This window comes from Haliotis rubra, unplaced genomic scaffold (genome assembly GCF_003918875.1).
Source record: "Haliotis rubra isolate DU_JTF1 unplaced genomic scaffold, ASM391887v1 Scf299, whole genome shotgun sequence".
Lineage (NCBI taxonomy): Eukaryota > Metazoa > Mollusca > Gastropoda > Lepetellida > Haliotidae > Haliotis > Haliotis rubra.
In genome coordinates this window covers 557,793-576,767 of record NW_025766967.1, presented here as the reverse complement: position 1 = coordinate 576,767, position 18,975 = coordinate 557,793, and the positions used below count along the sequence as shown (strand labels likewise).

General features: G+C 41.6%; 1 long non-coding RNA gene across 1 annotated transcript; it reads left to right on the top strand.

The window, feature by feature from the left end:
* The first annotated feature begins 28 nt into the window (after nt 1-28).
* Nucleotides 29-864, top strand: LOC124282374. The gene is made up of 2 exons (XR_006900138.1): nt 29-300; nt 678-864. It is a non-coding gene; the product is annotated as an uncharacterized LOC124282374 (long non-coding RNA).
* Nucleotides 865-18,975: the final 18,111 nt, after the last annotated feature.

Sequence of the window (18,975 nt, the reverse complement as noted above, 5' to 3'; positions counted from 1 at the left end):
TGTACCCATTAATGCCGAGCGCCAGGCAGGGACCAACAAGTACCATATTTTCATGTCTTTTGGTATGACGCGGTCGGGGATCGAACCCGCGAACTTCCGCTCTCCGGGCGGACACTCTAACCACTACACCACGGAGGCGGTCTTATAACCTATAAGTTAGATAAAGACAAACATTATGGATGAACAACTTGTGTATTCAGATGATGAGAAGTTTCTTGTATCGTTATGAGGTAGGTATGGATGACAGAATCTGTGTCGAAATGTCGCATCACCTCAATAAAGAAGTTGTTTATCCATAAAGTTTGTCCTTATCTGACTCTCCAGTTTCTAAAAAATGCCACCCAAAGAAGCCATTTTAACATTGTTTCTTCACACAGATTGCAGTGATAACACTTAGGAGACGAGCGTATGACATGTCTCGGCTACAACGTTGTTTTATACATACTAGATATTTTATGGATTATATTGTTTCACTGTGTTACTCATCAGAAATGGAGATGCGAGTTGACGTGTATTGATGCATGACAATATATCAGTTTGCGGAGTGATGTTCATGATGTTGTCAAATGATTTTCTCTGCTGCCCCAAATATGAGACCAGTGAAACTATGTCAGCCCTGTCAGACACTCCGTGGAAAACTGGATAACAAGCGCGACGCCTTCAGGTTTCAGTTTCAGTATTCCGTTAATGCTGCAGCACGTCCTTTTGACAACTACAGACGCACAATCGAACACTTAAAAGGACGTCATGCAGCTATTGCTCAAGGGTGTTCTGAGCTACATTCGTCATCTGAACAAATGCTGTAAACAATTTTCATGGCATTATTTATCCAATGCCTTATTCAATAAACAATTTGAATTAAAATTACATTAATTTTTCATTTCATTTATGAGGAGCAACATGGAAGTGTATTCCATATGCGTTTAATGGCCGCTTAATGTGGTGCAAGACAGCTGCCATTGGACCCATCTAGGCGAACACTGGTATTAATGGTTTTCAATGGGCTTCTAATAAACATGCATATCATGTGTTATGTTGTCACATCGAACAATGGAATGTGTGTTCGGCGCAGGTTGTATGATAATGGTGACTGGTGTGACGTTTTTATATACTCTTAGTCTGTTTCGAGGTATCCTTTAATAGTCCCCATCCCACGTGCTTAATCCACAATTGGTGCTGGCCTGCATCCACCACGTGCTTCAGCTGTGCACTGCATACATACTAATATTTGTATAGCGCTAATATCCAGCTCAGCTGCTCAAAGGCGCACTGTTTCCCTCGATCATTGGATGACAATCTCAACAGCACACCGCATTTTTAATCTCAACTCCCTGGGGACCTCACAATTCTTGCAGCCATTAGACGCACCAAGTTAATGTGGCCTTCCCATCCTTACGAGGTACCCATTCACCGCAGGGTGGACTGGGACACATAGTCACAGTACTTTGTCCAAGTTTACTGCACGTTGCTGTACCCGCAACTAGGCGTGTGCACGTATTCATGTGGCCACTATCTGGTCATTTACCAACGGTTTTTTTTGTGTGCACAGGGTTGTGTACTGTACACTAGGGCTTGTGACAACACTGCACAAATCAGCACACAAAGTTGACTTCAAGGTTTTCTTTTACACCTGGTCACAGGTGGGCTCGATCCCGGCACCTAAGCTCGCTGTACTATGTGCTACAGAGACTACTACAGTCTCATACAGCTGGAATATACAGGGCGAGAACGGTTCGATGGCGGATTAAAAACACGATCCTGTAATCATGATTTCCCTTCCCCAACCCCCGCCGGGGGTTAAAGTACCAGAACCACATTTCGATTTTATTTTTATTTTATTCAATTGGTATGTTTTTCTGTGTATAGTTTATAGATATCAAAATCGACCTTTCTTGTTTACTCACGATACAAGGGCTGGCACTGTTTTATCAGTTAGGTCTTGTAACTATGGGAATGGTCTTTCTGTAATACTTTTACAGGTAAACTCCAGGAAAAATTAAACAAATGATTCACATTACATTAACATGTCACAGATTGACAATAACAACACAAACTTTGAGACATCGAAGATTAATCCATATATGACTTGACAACCTCACAAACCTGAATCCATTACTAAATATCAACACCAAAACAGACAGTTTATACCTAGGAATAATGTATTCGATGTGAACCCTTACTATAAATCCATATTGAATTCCTATGGTGAAATCTTCATAGATATAGGACATATTTGAAACTGTCAAATCAAATCAACAAACGCCTTTCAAACTAGGCAGTGATCACCAGTGTTAACACTTTTTTGATGTCTCGAAGAGATCATGATCTAGAACTGCCACCGATATACTGGCGAGACTATGTCATTGTTTCTCAAATATATTTTTGCTCTGTGTTGAATCCCGTGATCTATATCAAAGATGTCTCCGATCACACGTGAAGATCTGAGGTCCAGTCACATGACTGACAAGGACAAACTTATAATATAATAATAATAGTCCATTTATATTGCGCGTTTATCCATGCACATTGCATGCTCAAACCGCAGACATTGTACCCCTTTTCAACGAGTACAGAACACTCCCTGTGGAGAATACAACCGGTCGCCTGTCAGGCGCTCAAGGTTCAAATTCAGACTACCATCGTATCATACCAGGTACCCAGTTTTACTGCTGGGTGGACAGAGGCAGTTTTGAACAAACCCACTTGCCAAAGGTGAGACCGTATGCGTCACATATGCTTCGTTGTGGGGCAGGACTGAAGTCCTAGAAACTTTCAGGAGTCAAGCTGTCAAATACGGTCACCCATCCGAGGACTGTCCGCGACCAACGTTGCTTTACTTCAACTGATTGTGACCTGAGCTCTACCCACAGGACCACACACCGCCACTGGCTGTCTTTATGTTTTCTAGCTTAGAATTTGAGCTTTTAATGGTTGTGAAGCAGTTCTGGTATCTAAAGTAAACCCATTTTCTTCAAAATTCAAAGCAACTCAACAGCTGGGGTCTTACCCCCTGAAGACCCGTGAAAACACCCCAGGTGTCTTACATGGAAGTATAAAGCTGTACTGGCATAATTCCGTATTTGGTATACTGATACATAGCGTGTTAGGTATATGGAAATTAGGTTTGTAAGATTTACTATGTTACATGTTGATTCCCAAGTTGAACCTATACAGTAGCCAACAGAACTAAGAACTTGGTAACCGTAAAAGAACTTTGCTTAAACCGAAAAGCAACAAAGCAATATGATATAAGCTAACGTCCAAAAGAAACATGGCAGCTGATTTGAAGCTCGATAGCGAAAAAACAACAAAATATAATTGATGAACATAAACAGTACTGTAAACTCACCCATATGGTGAGACATAACCAGTGTCATACATGCACATATCACTCTTACCTAGCAACCATTGTTTCTGTGTTTCGCCGTCTGTGACGTCATTAAACAATTGAATGTGACGTCAATGAAGAGCGACGTCACACTTGCTTACTGTGTTTTACTGCACAAATGTACATGAATATAATGGATAATAACGAAATTATTGCACTCGAGCAAGCGTGTCATACGACTGATACGCAAGTCGCTCTCGCTCGGGCAATACACAATTTCACATTCGTTTCGTATTAGCCGTATGATATGCTCGTGTAATATGTGCTAAAACCTTGTGCAAATATTCATAACAAGACAAAGAACAATGAAATAAATATGTCTGTAATGTTTATGTGAGGTACAAAGAGCATTTTGTCAATACATGTCCAAGGGTCAATTCAGCACAGCATGACCACAGATGGGGTAATGCAATGCAGTCAAACACTCTTTTACGCAATGAATTCGCCAGTCGCCTGATGACGTCACGTGGGAAGCTCCACAATTCTTCATGAAGGGCCGTAGTGAGTTAATCCAGGGTGTAGGGAGGCTGTTGTCACCGTCGAATTAGTGTGTCCATGATATCCCAAAAGTACTCTATGGGATTAAGGTCTGGGGAGCGAGCTGGCCAGGGTAACACATGAACGTTGTTGACGTAAATAAGGACTGACTGACTGACTGACTGAGTTTTGTTTTACGCCGCTTTTAGAAATATTCCAGCAACATCATTACGGGGGGACACCAGAAATGGGCTTCACACATTGTACCCATGTGGGGATTAGAACCCGGGTCTTCGGCGTGACGAGCCAACGCTTTAACCACTAGGCTACCCCTCCGCCCCCGTAAATAAGGAAGGTTTAACACATTGTCGTGTTGTGACATGATGGAAGCACGACAGGGCGTAGGACCTCATCTATGTAGGGTATGCTATTCGGGACACCGTCAACGATGACCAATGGCGGCATCTCGTCACCACAAATGCATCCCCATGGCTCTCCTATCCCCAAAAGAGTATGACCTCTTGCAAGGGCAATACGTTCTCCTCTTTGTCTATCACCAGAATGGAACATGCTCTCGTCCGGGAAGAGTACGTGCTGCTAATTATGACATAGCCAACGGCTCACCGTTCTCGCCCATCTCAGTCTTCGACGACGATGTTGATTGGTCAACAGCGGGTCTCTCTACGGTCTGTAGGGTCTGTAGGGTCTGTAGGACTGGCTGTCCCTCGTCGTCCTGTTACTGTCTGTCTGCTGACCACACGACCCAACACATTCGGCATCGATGACGTCAAAAGCAAGAATCAATCATTGAAGGTAGCGATCTTCAGGGGGCGTGGCCACCCTTTGTCTGCCTGTTCTTGGCTTGTCTGTTGTCAGGCCTGTTGTTCTGAATCGCTGTTCTTGCACCATGGTTCTGTGGTGCCCCTATTTGCAGCATTCCTATGGCCGTTCATGTGTTAACGTTGGCAATTCATTTGTAGTTTTTCTTATTACTGCATGTCTCACATGTGAACTGAACCGTTTTTAGGCCGACCGTGTGTGCATATGCAGTTTCTAAACACTCAAATAACGTGGATTGGAGTTGGCGTGGTTATACGTTTAGGTGAAACAATTTCATTGTTTTAGTGTGCCATTGCCCACTTTCTTTTGGACATTAGTTTAATTAACAATTGTATTTCAAAATACTACGTTTTGGTATGAATACATGTAGTCACTAATGTGATACAGGGGCCGTACGAAAAGGAATGGTAGTGCACTTTCAATGATAGCATAAAAAGTACAAATTTCCAGCAAAAAAGACAGAGACCTCACAGCAACAATGGTCAAGTTTCCAAAACACCCAGAATATCCAGGGTAAGAAAGAATTACTGCGAGATGAAAGGTAAGAGTTCCAGGGTTCAAATAACCCTCTATTGCAACTTCAGACCATAAAGTAGCATAATTTTCCCCCATGGTGAAATGCACCGTGGTGATTCAGACAAGCTGTTTCCAATTCTTCCTGGCCTGTGGTTATATGACAAAGGAGACGGTAATGGTTTTCCAGTCGTTGATTTCCTTGCAAAAAGACAGCAATACCAGCTTTGAATTAAGAGAAAACTTCATTAAGTTTATTTTGAACGACTAAATGATTATCGCAAAAACTGATATCTAGTGCTATTTTTAGACGAATCGTCTTGAGCGTTTCATGTTACAACGGTGTGCAGTGTAAATACTGTGAATCTCTATTACTGTAAACGCGAAATGCGACAGTTCCAGTTATCGTCATTGCGGAAGTAATTTTTGTCTGGGATTCAAACGCTCAACGGTATTGCCCATCATTAGACCGGACTACTGACGTTACACCGATAGCTGACAGATCCAGACATCCGATAAAGAGGACATCAAGATGTTGGTGGGTTATCTTACTATGTCAGTGATGAACAATTTACCATTCAGAATATGTCTGACCCTAACATGGTCATATCATTTACCCTCACACCCTCAATGAAACCCCGCCAAACGGTCCTTGCTCCACGATATTCCGTTCTTCATATGCAGTGATTCTTCGTCGTCAAACACGAGCTCGGCCATCAGTCATAAACAAACGAAATCGACTTTCACCCGTGGACCGATCGCCATGATCTCAAAGGCCAGTGACGTCGACCTTGACACCAAGCTAGTTGTTCTGCTCTGTTGATACCAACAGACATCTGATAGGTCGTACTTGTACGTGAGTTTTAGGCGAGTGTTCGAGAAACGAGGGTGTCAAGTGTCGCCATGGACGGATGTGTTTCTGAGATGCTCTGTATCCTCCCTACCAGTGGGCACTCGTGGTTGACCTGATCGCTGACGGTCATAAGCGTCATAAATTTGCTGATGTTTTCTGACTTTGGCTTTTTTTGCAACAGCCCTTAGCAAACATTCCACATACCAATAACGTGCAATCTTTGAGTTGACGTCAGCTAAAGTGGCCCTGTATATGCTTTTCAACAATGAAATCAGTTAGATATTTCTCACTTGCTTAATGACCGGTACACGTTATGCACTTGATGCGAAACTTTTTTTCCATGTATAAAAGGAATGAAAGTTTGCTTAAGTGCTTAGATCAACCTCAGCACGACAAATTAACCCACTTGCCGCTTCTTTCAAAAGTACAGTAGACATACGACGACCTTCAACAGAATACATCGTGTAACGTGAATACCTCCACTTGTCCGGGACTAGAGCTGGCCCTCTGGGTCGTTGAATTATGATTCACGGATGCGTGGCGGCACTGTGATAGAGGTCACGTTGTATGCATGGCCTGCTTTCTATGCAAAAAGCATCGAATTTTCAAAAGGAAACAAAACATTCCAATGTATTAACTCACACTACTTCAATAAATGAAAGCGTATATCAGTATGCGTTTTGGGCGTGATTGCAATTGCAAGCGTGTACAATGTTGACGTGTGTCACCACTGGCATTTACCTGAAATACCTGACGAAGACGCGTTGATGACATATTGGTTGATTGTGTAGTCAACTGGTTTACTTTTCGGATATGATTGTGAAATTGTGCATGTTTAGTTGTTGTTTTTTAAATGTTATTATCTGGTTTTATGTGGCAGCATTCTAGGTGTTCGTTTTCCAATTTTTCGATTCTCCCTGTGTATGTTTATATTTTATGTTTTTCACCACTATATGTACGTGTTGCGGTCACCAAAGTGCATCCATTTCGTTGCTCCTCCCATATGCTTGTGATATAAGTGAAATAATATTCACTCATTCAAATATCTTATCAACGCACACAAATATGCACCCTACGTATCTGATCAACTCACTCAAATATGCACCCTACGTGTCTGATCAACTCACTCCAATATGCACTCTACGTATCTGATCAACGCACACAAATATGCACCCTACGTATCTGAACAATGCACACTTCCTATTTGAGCAACTCACTCAAATAAGCACCCTACGTATCTGATCAACGCACACAGATATGCACACTACCTATCTGAGCAACTCACTCAAACATGCACCCTACGTGTCTGATCAACTCACTCAAATATGCACCCTACGTGTCTGATCAACTCACTCAAATATGCACCTTACGTGTCTAATCAACTCACTCAAATATGCACCTTACGTGTCTGATCAACTCACTCCAATATGCACCCTACGTATCTGATCACCGCACACACATATGCACCCTACGTATCTGATCAACTCACTCAAATATGCACCTTACTTGTCTGATCAACTCACTCAAATATGCACCCTACGTATCTGATCAACTCACTCAAATATGCACCTTACGTGTCTGATCAACTCACTCAAATATGCACCTTACGTGTCTGATCAACTCACTCCAATATGCACCCTACGGTGACGTATCTGATCAACGCACACACATATGCACCCTACGTATCTGATCAACTCAATAAAATATGCACCCTGCGTGTCTGATCAATGCACACTACCTATCTGAGCAACTCACTCAAATATGCACCCTACGTGTCTGAGCAACTCACTTAAACATGTACCCTACGTGTCTGATCAACTCACTCAAATATGCACCTTACGTGTCTGATCAACTCACTCAAATATGCACCTTACGTGTCTGTCTGATCAACTCACTCCAATATGCACCTTACGTGTCTGATCAACTCACTCCAATATGCACCCTACGTGTCTGATCAACTCACTCAAATATGCACCTTACGTGTCTGATCAAGTCACTCAAATATGCACCCTACGTGTCTTTTCAACTCACTCAAATTTGCACCTTACGTATCTGATGTAATGTATGTTGTTTACATTCTTCATGCTATCAGCTACCAAGCATGTTTCCAACAGATTAGTCCCGGAGAGCGGAAGGTCGCGGGTACGACAAAAAGACGTTAAAATATGGTACTTGCTGGTCCCTGAATGGCGCTCGGCATTAATTGGTACAAGGACTAGTCGGCTCGGAGTCAGTATAATTTGTCTGAGTGGGGTATCCAAGCTTCACCGCGGCATGGTATCTCAATGTGCGAGCACTATAAACCCAGCTTAAGTCTGGGCTAGTACAAGCAGCCGCATCTACACATACACACGCATGCACGTCGTCATATGAGCGAAATACCCTCCAGCGCGACGTTAAACCCAATTTCACCTCACCTCACCTGCAACAGATTAGCAGTAAACACTTAATGGTCAACTCTGACCGAACGCCCAAGATATATATATATACACTACACTGAACAGATTAGTTCTCGAGTTCCACGAGGAGGACGTCGAATTGCATCCTCATCCCTTCCACCCTCTATGAAAACTCTAAGTAAAACTCTTTTTCCGTCGCAACAACTTACGTGTCCGATTCTAAATTCCCATTCCCAAAGTGTATGCTTATTTTCTAAATATACTACTCACACTTTGCTTAGGACCAAACCATGGATTCAACAGAAAACTATGATGTCGGGTCAAATTTGGTTTAAATATCTAAGCTTATTGTGAGCATGCATCCCAGGTTTCAGTATGTCACTGCATCTCGTGGACCCCCTTACCCGGTATTCACAGGTGTCGTGTACGTGCCATGATTTGCAAAATGGTTGGTTGGTGCCATGAAAACAGTCAGCATACAGTCAGCTTAAAGTGGCTGTTTTCCTGAAGATCTGTTACCATGATATCATTATTCATCCAGTTTTAAATGGATACAGTTTCAAATTATAAATATACGTGTAAGCGAACTTTTGTGATCCTTAGCAAAGTGTGAGTAGTATATTATAAATATGCATGGATGAAATTATAAAGCCAAGAGACTGAAGTCAGTACAAGTGTATCAGACTCTTACATAAGTTCACCGTGACCTACTTGCTACGCTGATGGGCACAAAAAAGCGTTACCTGAACAAACCACTTTTTTTAATGAGAACGAGGGCACATTTATCTCGATTTAAAAATAGACCCTGTAACTTAATAAGTGATCAGTTTCTGAAGTTTTGGGCTACACTGCAGATCATGTTAAGTTCCAAATGACATTTCATACGTTTTTTGAAAATATCACAGCTGATACACAGCGTATGGAATATTATATTCTGAATAACAGAATTTATTACCCTTGATTTGAAATATTGTCTTCTTCAAAAACGGTCTGGAAGATTCACTTGGATTGAATGTTGTAACCCCGGACAAGTACAAGCAACAGTCATGTGGTGATCTTTGAAAGTTACCTTGGGCATGATCGATTGTACCTAAATATTTCCCAAATGAAGACATTTACAAGTTGGCTTGAGATGTTGCCCAACAATGACCCGCAAGATTTTACATCTTGCAAGACAATCTTCCAGTGAAGATGAAGAAGAAGAATCAAGCGAAACGGATGCACAGCTTGAGGTCAAAATAAATGTAAAAACAGACCATATCATTTAACAAAAATACTATTTGTCAGCAAAATGTAATACAGTTCCAACCAGCAAACTCACCCCTATAAATATATGACCAGTCACTAAGAATTGTTTTATTTAAATGTGATTGCAGTTCCTTTTGTGTCAAATGGGTGACTGTAGAGTGTCTGGGATTTAAAAAAATAATAATTATGCTTCAGCCGGGGGAAAATAGAAATTATCCGCTACAAAAATTACACTGGAATTATTTTGTTTAGGATCCTAGTTATCATTAATAATGTATCAAGACTCCATCAAAGATCCCAGCCAGGTCGAGCAGAGATAATATTCGGGACACAGATAAGTTATTCCCTGAAAACTGGTGAATTATAACATACTAGTCAGGACAACGTATGTTTCCCCATTGTTTGGTTATGGAAATAGTTATGGTACTCGGTAATAGCCTTAGAATGACACCCTGTCAGCCAATGAGAATACAGAACAACTTTCACGGCACACACTACTGACAAATAGCGAGTCTGATGCCGACGTGCGTAATTGGGCAAAATGGAAAACAATGAAAGCAACAAGTACTTCATGATTTGCCGTCGTATTCGGCAATGTTTCGAGCTGATAGCAGCATTAAGGGCTCCAAACCGAAAAGAACGTTATAGCGAAACATGTTCAAGCTTATACGAAATACCTCAGTGAGAGTCACTGATTTTGATAATATATATCTCATCGGTACCAGTCGAAATGCCCCAGCTACAAAATGCCCCAGCAAATTTGGTCATTTATTCTAATTTGGTCAAATTTATTTTAAATGATTAAATATATGCCGTAAATGCATAGTTTTTGTCAACTTTGATATAAGGTTCTTCATATAAAACTTATTAGGAAGTAATATTTCTGATAAATGTTCCATTATTAAACTCATAACTATGTATAAAAAAATATATATTTTTATATGAAGAACATAATATCAAAGTTGACCAAACTATGCATATATGGCCTATATTTAATCATTTTAAATAAATTGGGGCATTTTGACTACCCCCCTGGGGCAATTTGAACAAAACCCCGGGGCAATTTGACCAATTTGCTGGGGCAATTGATAGCGGGGGCAATTCGACTGGCAATCAGACTTTAATCTAATTTATGTTAAAAATACAACTGACAGTAAGTTGAACATAGAGATTTTTCTGGGTTACATCTTCTTTTTATTCTCGAGTACAACGTTTCAGGGCTTGTTCTGGCCCCATCATCAGGTAAACTGAACAGTAACTGTTAACTCTGGCCGTGACGTCACAATGATTATGACGTCACAATGCTATGACGACGCAATACATGTGGTGGTCAATAGATACAGATGACATGGCTAATAGAATACATGTTATTATGAATATATAAGATGTCATTTACTGCAAAATTAATGGATCAATTTAGAACTGTGCAGATACTTATACAAAATTGTTGATTGAATTAGAAATGTACAGAGACGTATTTATAAATGTATAGAATGTAAAGTAATAGCAGTGTATACATAGAAATTATGCTTTATACATGGGAACAGTGACGAGGTAGGGTATTGTCTTATTGTTTTATGTACCATGCATTTGGGAGGTAGACACCCTGGTCCCTGTTTATTGCTGGTTGATGGGCACAATGATGGGCCCATCAGCCACCAAGTCAGCAGACTCCTAAAGAAAATGGCCAGCATTGACACCACTTTCTCGTCTGGCAAAACCCTTAAAACTTTGCTACGTGCAAATGGTAAGGGGTAAATGGTAAGTTAACAGTTACTGTTCAGTTTACCTGATGATGGGGCCAGAACAAGCCCTGAAACGTTGTACTCGAGAATAAAAAGAAGATGTAACCCAGAAAAATCTCTATGTTCATCAAATATCATCTTCTAAAATGCCAATCAAGCATCTGACAGTAAGTTGTAACAGGGAATGATGGAGTATAAATGAACCTCGTGGGTACTTTTTCCTTCTTCAACCTAGCTTTGGGATTTTGGGATCCCATGTGTACATGTCTCCTTCATATGCGTCCGACACGGAATGATCGGATCATTTCTCCTGCCTAAATCTGTCTCTTTACTTGGAAAACGGAAGAAATGGTGGCTCTTTCAATTGTTCGATGATTCCATGCACCCGCATGCAAAGGAATACACCATCGTATCTTTTACAAAAAACGACAGAAACAACACGATTTGTATTGCTCTACAGGTTGTTCTTGGCAATATGGCGGACGCTTGTCACATATGACGTCACGAGCGGAAAGGTGTTCCAGCGGAATATGCATAATGGCCGAAGCTCAGATAACAGAAACTGTTTTCGCGATAAAAACATAATAAACCATATTTTTCAAATAAAAATTGGCGTACATGTTTCTGATGACGTTATCGGTCACCCAGTAAATTATTGCAATTGTCTAGTAGTCTCCTCCAGGGGAAACAGTGATACGCAAACGGCAGTTTAATGACCCTGCTCAATGTTCACCAGGCCATAAACACAAGGTCGGCCAGTCTTCTCATGTGTTCCGCTGCTCGACCTAAATGCATACAAAAGTCCCAGTCCCAGTAGTGTCTTTGTAGCACAATGCTATGATACATACCTTTGAGGCCCTGAATTGGAATACGCTTTTTTTGCCGCTGTTATTCCCGCTTTTATTCCCAACGTACATGCAGTCCCCAACACAAAGTAAGTAATTTTCCCCACGCCACCTCTTCATTTCGTGAGAGTTAAAAAGAAGTTTCGTGGTGGACTCTTAACATGTACCGTTAATTATTAGAGGATACTAGAAATTAATTGATTTGTGCAATGTTTTGATATTTACAATCACAGGGTCTGACAATATAGGTAGAACCTCATTCGGGGTTTCGAGTTGACCGCTTGACCAGTCTGCATGGTGTGTATTCGTGCTCGGAGATACCAAACGTAACGTTATATATTTATTAGAACAGGACATTGGTTGCGAAAGGGATACATATCTATGACTTGTCTGTGATCATTGCTACGTGTCGTACACCTACAGACAACTATAACGTTCATGAGAAGGAAAATGTGACTGAAAGACTTGAAATTACAAAGACGTGCTTACTGCCACGTTTCAAAGAGCCGCCGGACAACGTAACATGCAAAATCTGCTAACCATACTGCGGACAACTGAGAGAAAATAGAGTTGTGACACAAAACAGCTCCATGATTGAACGTAGCACTTCTCGGGGACGTCAACAACGGCTGACGTGTGGCAGCCAGGAACGCTAATATCCACATGTTGCCAATGACGAGTTTAAAGACGAGGACGGTTTCCAGGAACGTCAAAATGCACGTCAACGGTGTCAATACCGTCGCCGCTATGGTGACGATGGACGACATAAACGACACGGGGGGAAGCCCGACGGTAATAATACATGTAGAAAAGATAATAGCAGATGGGCAACTACTGGGATTTGAAATGTCATTTAATGTCCCCAACGTGAACTGTGAGTGAGGAAATTACATGTGTAGGTGTAAACGTGTACAGAACAGTAACGTGGATGTTATTGGTATCGGTGAGACACACATTAAAGAAAAAAGTGCCCAATGTAGCCGAGTTTAAGTGGAAAAGGTCAGCAAGACTACGCTCCATCACAAGGAACATAGTGGCTAAGGTGGAGTAGGATATTTTATCCATGCAAGATAGATATTGAGCTGTTGAACAGAATAAACCTTTCGAAGTACCTCGGCATCGGCCTTGGCATCAGCCTTGGCATCAACCTCGGCATCAGCCTCATGTGTGCAAGTAGTATGCTCACTTGCAGTTCGAGCGTCCATATGGCTACAAAGTAGAACTGCACAATCACTCACGGAGGAAATGTTTGCAAACAGTAGTTCATCAAGCGTCTCGAAGGAGGGGTTTACTGTGTGATAATAACTTGAACCAGTGTCAAGGACGTAACTGTGCTCTGGATAAAGGTGAGCGCATGGTAGACTGAACAGGGAACTGGGGCGGAGACTAGTTACAGCCCTATTCCAAAGCTGTGTCGCAAGTGATAACGTTACCTTTGAAAAAAAAATCCTGTTCGATGGGAAAAGTGCACCGAATCTATAATGTTCAGCATATTAATCACTAGTTGTGAAACCAACATATGAATGGATAATAGAAGTAAGCAGACAAATGGTCGACGATGAACGTCAAGAACTGTGAGTACTCACTGTTGTTCAAGTCGACTTGACCCGGGGGTTGCCTGAAAGACCCAACTGAAGCCATGTTTTGCACCAGTTAACACATTATACGTGATCATACCTCACTAAGCGCATAAACACTAGGAGCTCAGATGCGTCCATCATTGACAGGGGCAGGTAATTTTCTTTCATATCAACTCACACATAGCTATCAAGGACAATAACATTTTCCCGGGTAATATTGCCACAAAAGACCACCTAGAAGAAAATGATGGTACAAATAATACTGACCTGACTGACCACTACTGAACTCATGTTTTCCTCCGACACGACACCTGCAAAGGGTCACCTACTTCCAATTCTAGTTCCTCCTACCATTACGCTTTCTCATTCACTACATAAAGTCATATTGAATGGTATGGCGTTTTCTATATTTACTATCTGGTCCTGATTCGCCTCAACGCGCGAATAATTGATCAGTCATGACCTGAAAAAACAACCACCCGCTCCCCTCATCCTCATCAAGTCCGAAAAGATTCACTTACAATAGAGCTGTGACGAAGAGCGTAGTCACATGACCGTGACGTGAACGCCTAGTCTGTCGACTTGCTGATAAAAGGTTCACTTTTACGGCGTTCTCCAACAGGCAAGTAGTCAATTTTGTATGCAAGTTTTGTATTAGTGTGAGGGAGGATGTTACCCTGGGCCATGGTATGCTTGTTGTTTTCGCTAACACCTTATGTCATTACTGATTTCCAGTGATCCATTAAAATAGCGGCTATCACTGTGATGCCATTGTCGCCCAGTGTGGTCATGTCCACTGATTGCTCGGATGTGTTGACCTCTGTACCTGTATTTCGGACACTTGTTAATCCGTACGAATTCACTAAAAACGGATACACTGTGAAGATCCGAGTTAGAATTGATCTTCAGCAACCCATGCTTGTCGTAGGAGACGACTAACGGGATTCGTAAGCGTATGAACATTTTAACGTTCACTCGTTTTTGACGAGACATTGTTCTTGAAAGACAAACACTTCGTCCACGTTCCTTCATGAAATTCTTTGGATTCTAAATTAAACACAAGGAATGTAACATATGTTATATTTGGGATTACACTTTCTTAGTAAAGTACGGATTCTAGTACTTTTTGGGTTGAGTCCGATCCGGGATTCGAACCCGCACCCTCAGAGTCAGGCACCTAATCGCCAGCACACAAAGTCACACACATACATTACCCAACGTATATTACGTTGTTGCATTGGTCAGACATGTATAGAAAAATGTGTAAACCGCTTATTAGCGTTGCGTACAATTACCTCTAAAAACAGCAGACGACTGTTCTAAAGCAGACGAACTTTTTTCTTATTCACATCCAACCCGTTGCAGACGGGGGAACCGCTAGCAGACGACGATACCTGTGTCGTCTCATTCACTCCGCTCAATTCAATACCTTCCTTTGTACCCTTTGCTACCACATCTTTAGGGAGTCTTGTTCGGTCCACTGCACATTCAAGTATCTCACTCCATTGTACACTCGCTCATGCTTCATCGTTTTCCATTGGAATTGGGAGGTAACTGGTATTGTTGTCATTATAACCTACGCTTTCCTCTACTGTCCATCTAGAGCCGAATCAATTATGTATAAGTTTGGGATATTTCCCCAACCTGATGGTATATTTCCAACCTTGACTATCCATGTGCATGCTGCAGGCAAATCCAAAACATGAGAGCACACAACTCTAGCAGCAATACCATAGGGCAGAACATTCCCCAATGACATTGGTGTGTTTCCAGGTTCGTGCATTCCATGAACTATTACAAACGTTTGGTACTTGTGTGATTAATGTGTGACTCTTGTCATAATACTTCCTATGCAATGTTTCTTAAATATACTGGGTCAAAAAAGAAACTTCACATTCTTTCTTCAAGGCACTATAAAAGAACAAGAGATGGTAAAATGGTTAAATTGTTATTATTTCATTGCTGAGATCTGTGTGATGTACTCGATACACTGACAGTGCCATAATCAGTTCCATTAGGCTACACCGCCGTTCCAAAACATGGGTATATAGAATGACAAGTCACAAGAATAAAAATGCGAAATGTCTCAGTTCAATATCATGTATGGCCGCCCCGCGCATTCACCACTGCGAAACACCTTCTCCTCATCGACTGCCTGATGCTTGTGAACACGTGTTTGGGGATTGTGCGCCATTGCTCTTGCAAGGCAGCGCCAAGTTCCTGCAAATTCTGAGGTTGGTTCCTAAGACCACGAAGCCTTCTCCCAAGTGCATCCCAAACATGCTCTTTTGGATTAAGGTCAGGGGACCTCGATGACCAGTCCATGACGTTGATTCCAGCGTTTTGAAGGAAATTCCGTGTCAACATCGCGGTATGCGGCCGACCAGTATCATGCTGGAACTGTAGACCTGGGCCATGAGCCGCCATGAAAGGAACGAGTTCAGGGGTGAGCACCTGGTCGCGGTAAGCAGCAGCTGTGAGGTTTCCACGGATGACCAGAAGTCGGGAACGGTTGTTCCCACAGAAAGCATCCCACACCATGCAACTTCCGCCCCCGAATCTGTCGACTTCCTGTACACAACATTGGGCATACCGTTCACGACGTCGTCTCCAGACTCTATGCCTGCCGTCCGCGAATCTGAGGGTAAACCTGGATTCATCGCTAAAGACGACTCGATTCCAGTCTCTCTGGGTCCATCAGAGGTGACGTTGGGCCCACAGCAGACGTTGACGTTGATGAAACGACGTTAATATTGGCCCACGATATGGACGTCGAGAATGGAGATTGGCAGCCCGCAACCGATTTCGAATGGTCTGTGAGGACAGTCGACCTCTAAACATCTCAGCCCTGGTTCGTGTAGCCGGCAGAAATCTGTCACGTAGGTGACGTAGGACGATTTGACGGTCTTGGGCGACCTTAGGCGATCAGAAGTGGTGCCAGTTTGTTGTAGACGACCTCGCAAGTCATACACAGTACGACGGCTGCATCCCATTGCTCTTGCGACGTCAATAACTGATCTTCCCGCTTGCAACATGCCAACGGCACGTTCACGTTGCACATTTGACAATCGTGGCATTTCAAGTACCCTTAGAACTGTAGTTTAAAAGTGTTTTTTCAATTCTTGAGGCCACTGCAAACACGTGCATATGAAGAAAACTTCGATGCGAAGATCACGTGATCGACTGCACGTGCAAAACCTGATTTGGCACTAACGTCATTTGCACGACGAATGGATGGGTTTGAGTGGGTTTTGCTAAAGTTTTTCTAGAGTCGATAGATAGGGATCCCATTTCGGATACATAGATGTATCATCAGAGAAAAATTATTCATTATTTTTCAAATTACATTTTGTGAAGTTTCTTTTTTGACTCAGTATATATTTCCCATATGTGCTTATTATTCCATTCCCATGTTAAGCTTTGATTGTCTCATGCCCGCGTGTAATATTCCATTATCACATTCCGTTATGCACTGTGTGATAACCACATTCCCCAATTTAGTGTGGCATAATCATACATACCATGTTATGTTTCTTAATCCCATCATCTATGTTATATGTGTTCATCACAGTCGACAAATTATGTTACACAATCATGCGGTAGGCGAGCTGGCTAAGGCGCCGGGCTACTGATCCAGCGAGGTTGAGGTGCCGGGATCGAGCCCACCTGTGACCTGTGAAAACCTTGGAGTCAACTTTGTGTGCAGACTCTTTCCGTCTTATCACAACCCCTAGTGTACAGTACACAACCCTGTGCACTTAAAAGATCCCACGAATGCGTTGTATATGACCAGATGGTGGCCACGTGAATACGTGCAAACACCTAGTTGCAGGTACAGCAAAATGCAGTAAACTTGGACAAAGTACTGTGACTGTGTCCCACACCCAGCTGTGAATGGGTACCTCGTTAGGATGCGCTTAGTGGCAGCAAGAGTTGGAAACTCCCCAGGGAGTTGATATTGATAATACGATGTGCCGTTGAGATTGACATCCGATGATCGAGGGAAAAATATCAGCGCCTCGAGCATGCACTATATGGATATGTGCACTACATAAATACCCTATAATAATAATCTTTCCCCATAGTTACATTCAAGGTGTCTAGAGGAATGTCTAGGCTCATGATGAAAGGAAGGAATTCCACAGCTTTATTAACTCACTAAGCCCGAGAGTCACTTCACTGCTCGATTCGATTCCTTTATTATCTGTATCCGAAGAGATCATTGGTATGTCAAATAGCCGTATTGGTACAAGTGGTTTTTTTAAAGATGGTGACATTGGACATATGAAGGAGGATGTACAATTACTGCACTCCAATTAACCCATTTCTTAATATACTAGCCTTATATAAATATTATATTATGTATATTATATTAATATTTATTAAGTTGCATGATACTCAAACATTGTTAATACTAAGAAGTTGAAAAAGCTTAAATGGACATTTGTAAACATATGGTTTGATATACATTATTCAGTCTATAATTATAATATGGTAGACCTTTCAATATAAAATGCAACTCATCTTCAATATCATGTTTAGAAATTAAACATTTACGATTAGCAAGATCTATGTTTTGGTATGTACCAGTTTCCACCGCTAAGCTATGGGAGCTGAGTCTGAATTTTGATCAATACTTCCTATAGAGTAATGGAATCGATTTACGTAAATAATATTGAAGCGAACATTGATTGATAACATTTCTATAAATTACACATTTCGACGAGTTGGACAACTGACTAAAAATAAAGTGTATAGCTTGATCATTAATCCTTTGTTTAATAACTGATAAATAATCTATTGATAACTCCTGCCTTAACCATATTTCACTGAAAACAATGCTTGACAGAATACTTTTCACCTGGTACGCCCTATTCTTAACACCACGAGTCTCCGCCTCCTCATACAAATACTCAAAACCCCGTAAAATACTATTGTCAGACACAAGAAGCTTACACCAATATTTAATCATATTATATTGTCCCTTAAATAAAAGCAGATGACGACCTAACTACGTAAACCATCGAATAATATGTTGATTTCTTAACCCCTAACAACCTTTTACAAAAATCCTAAAGTAACCTTTT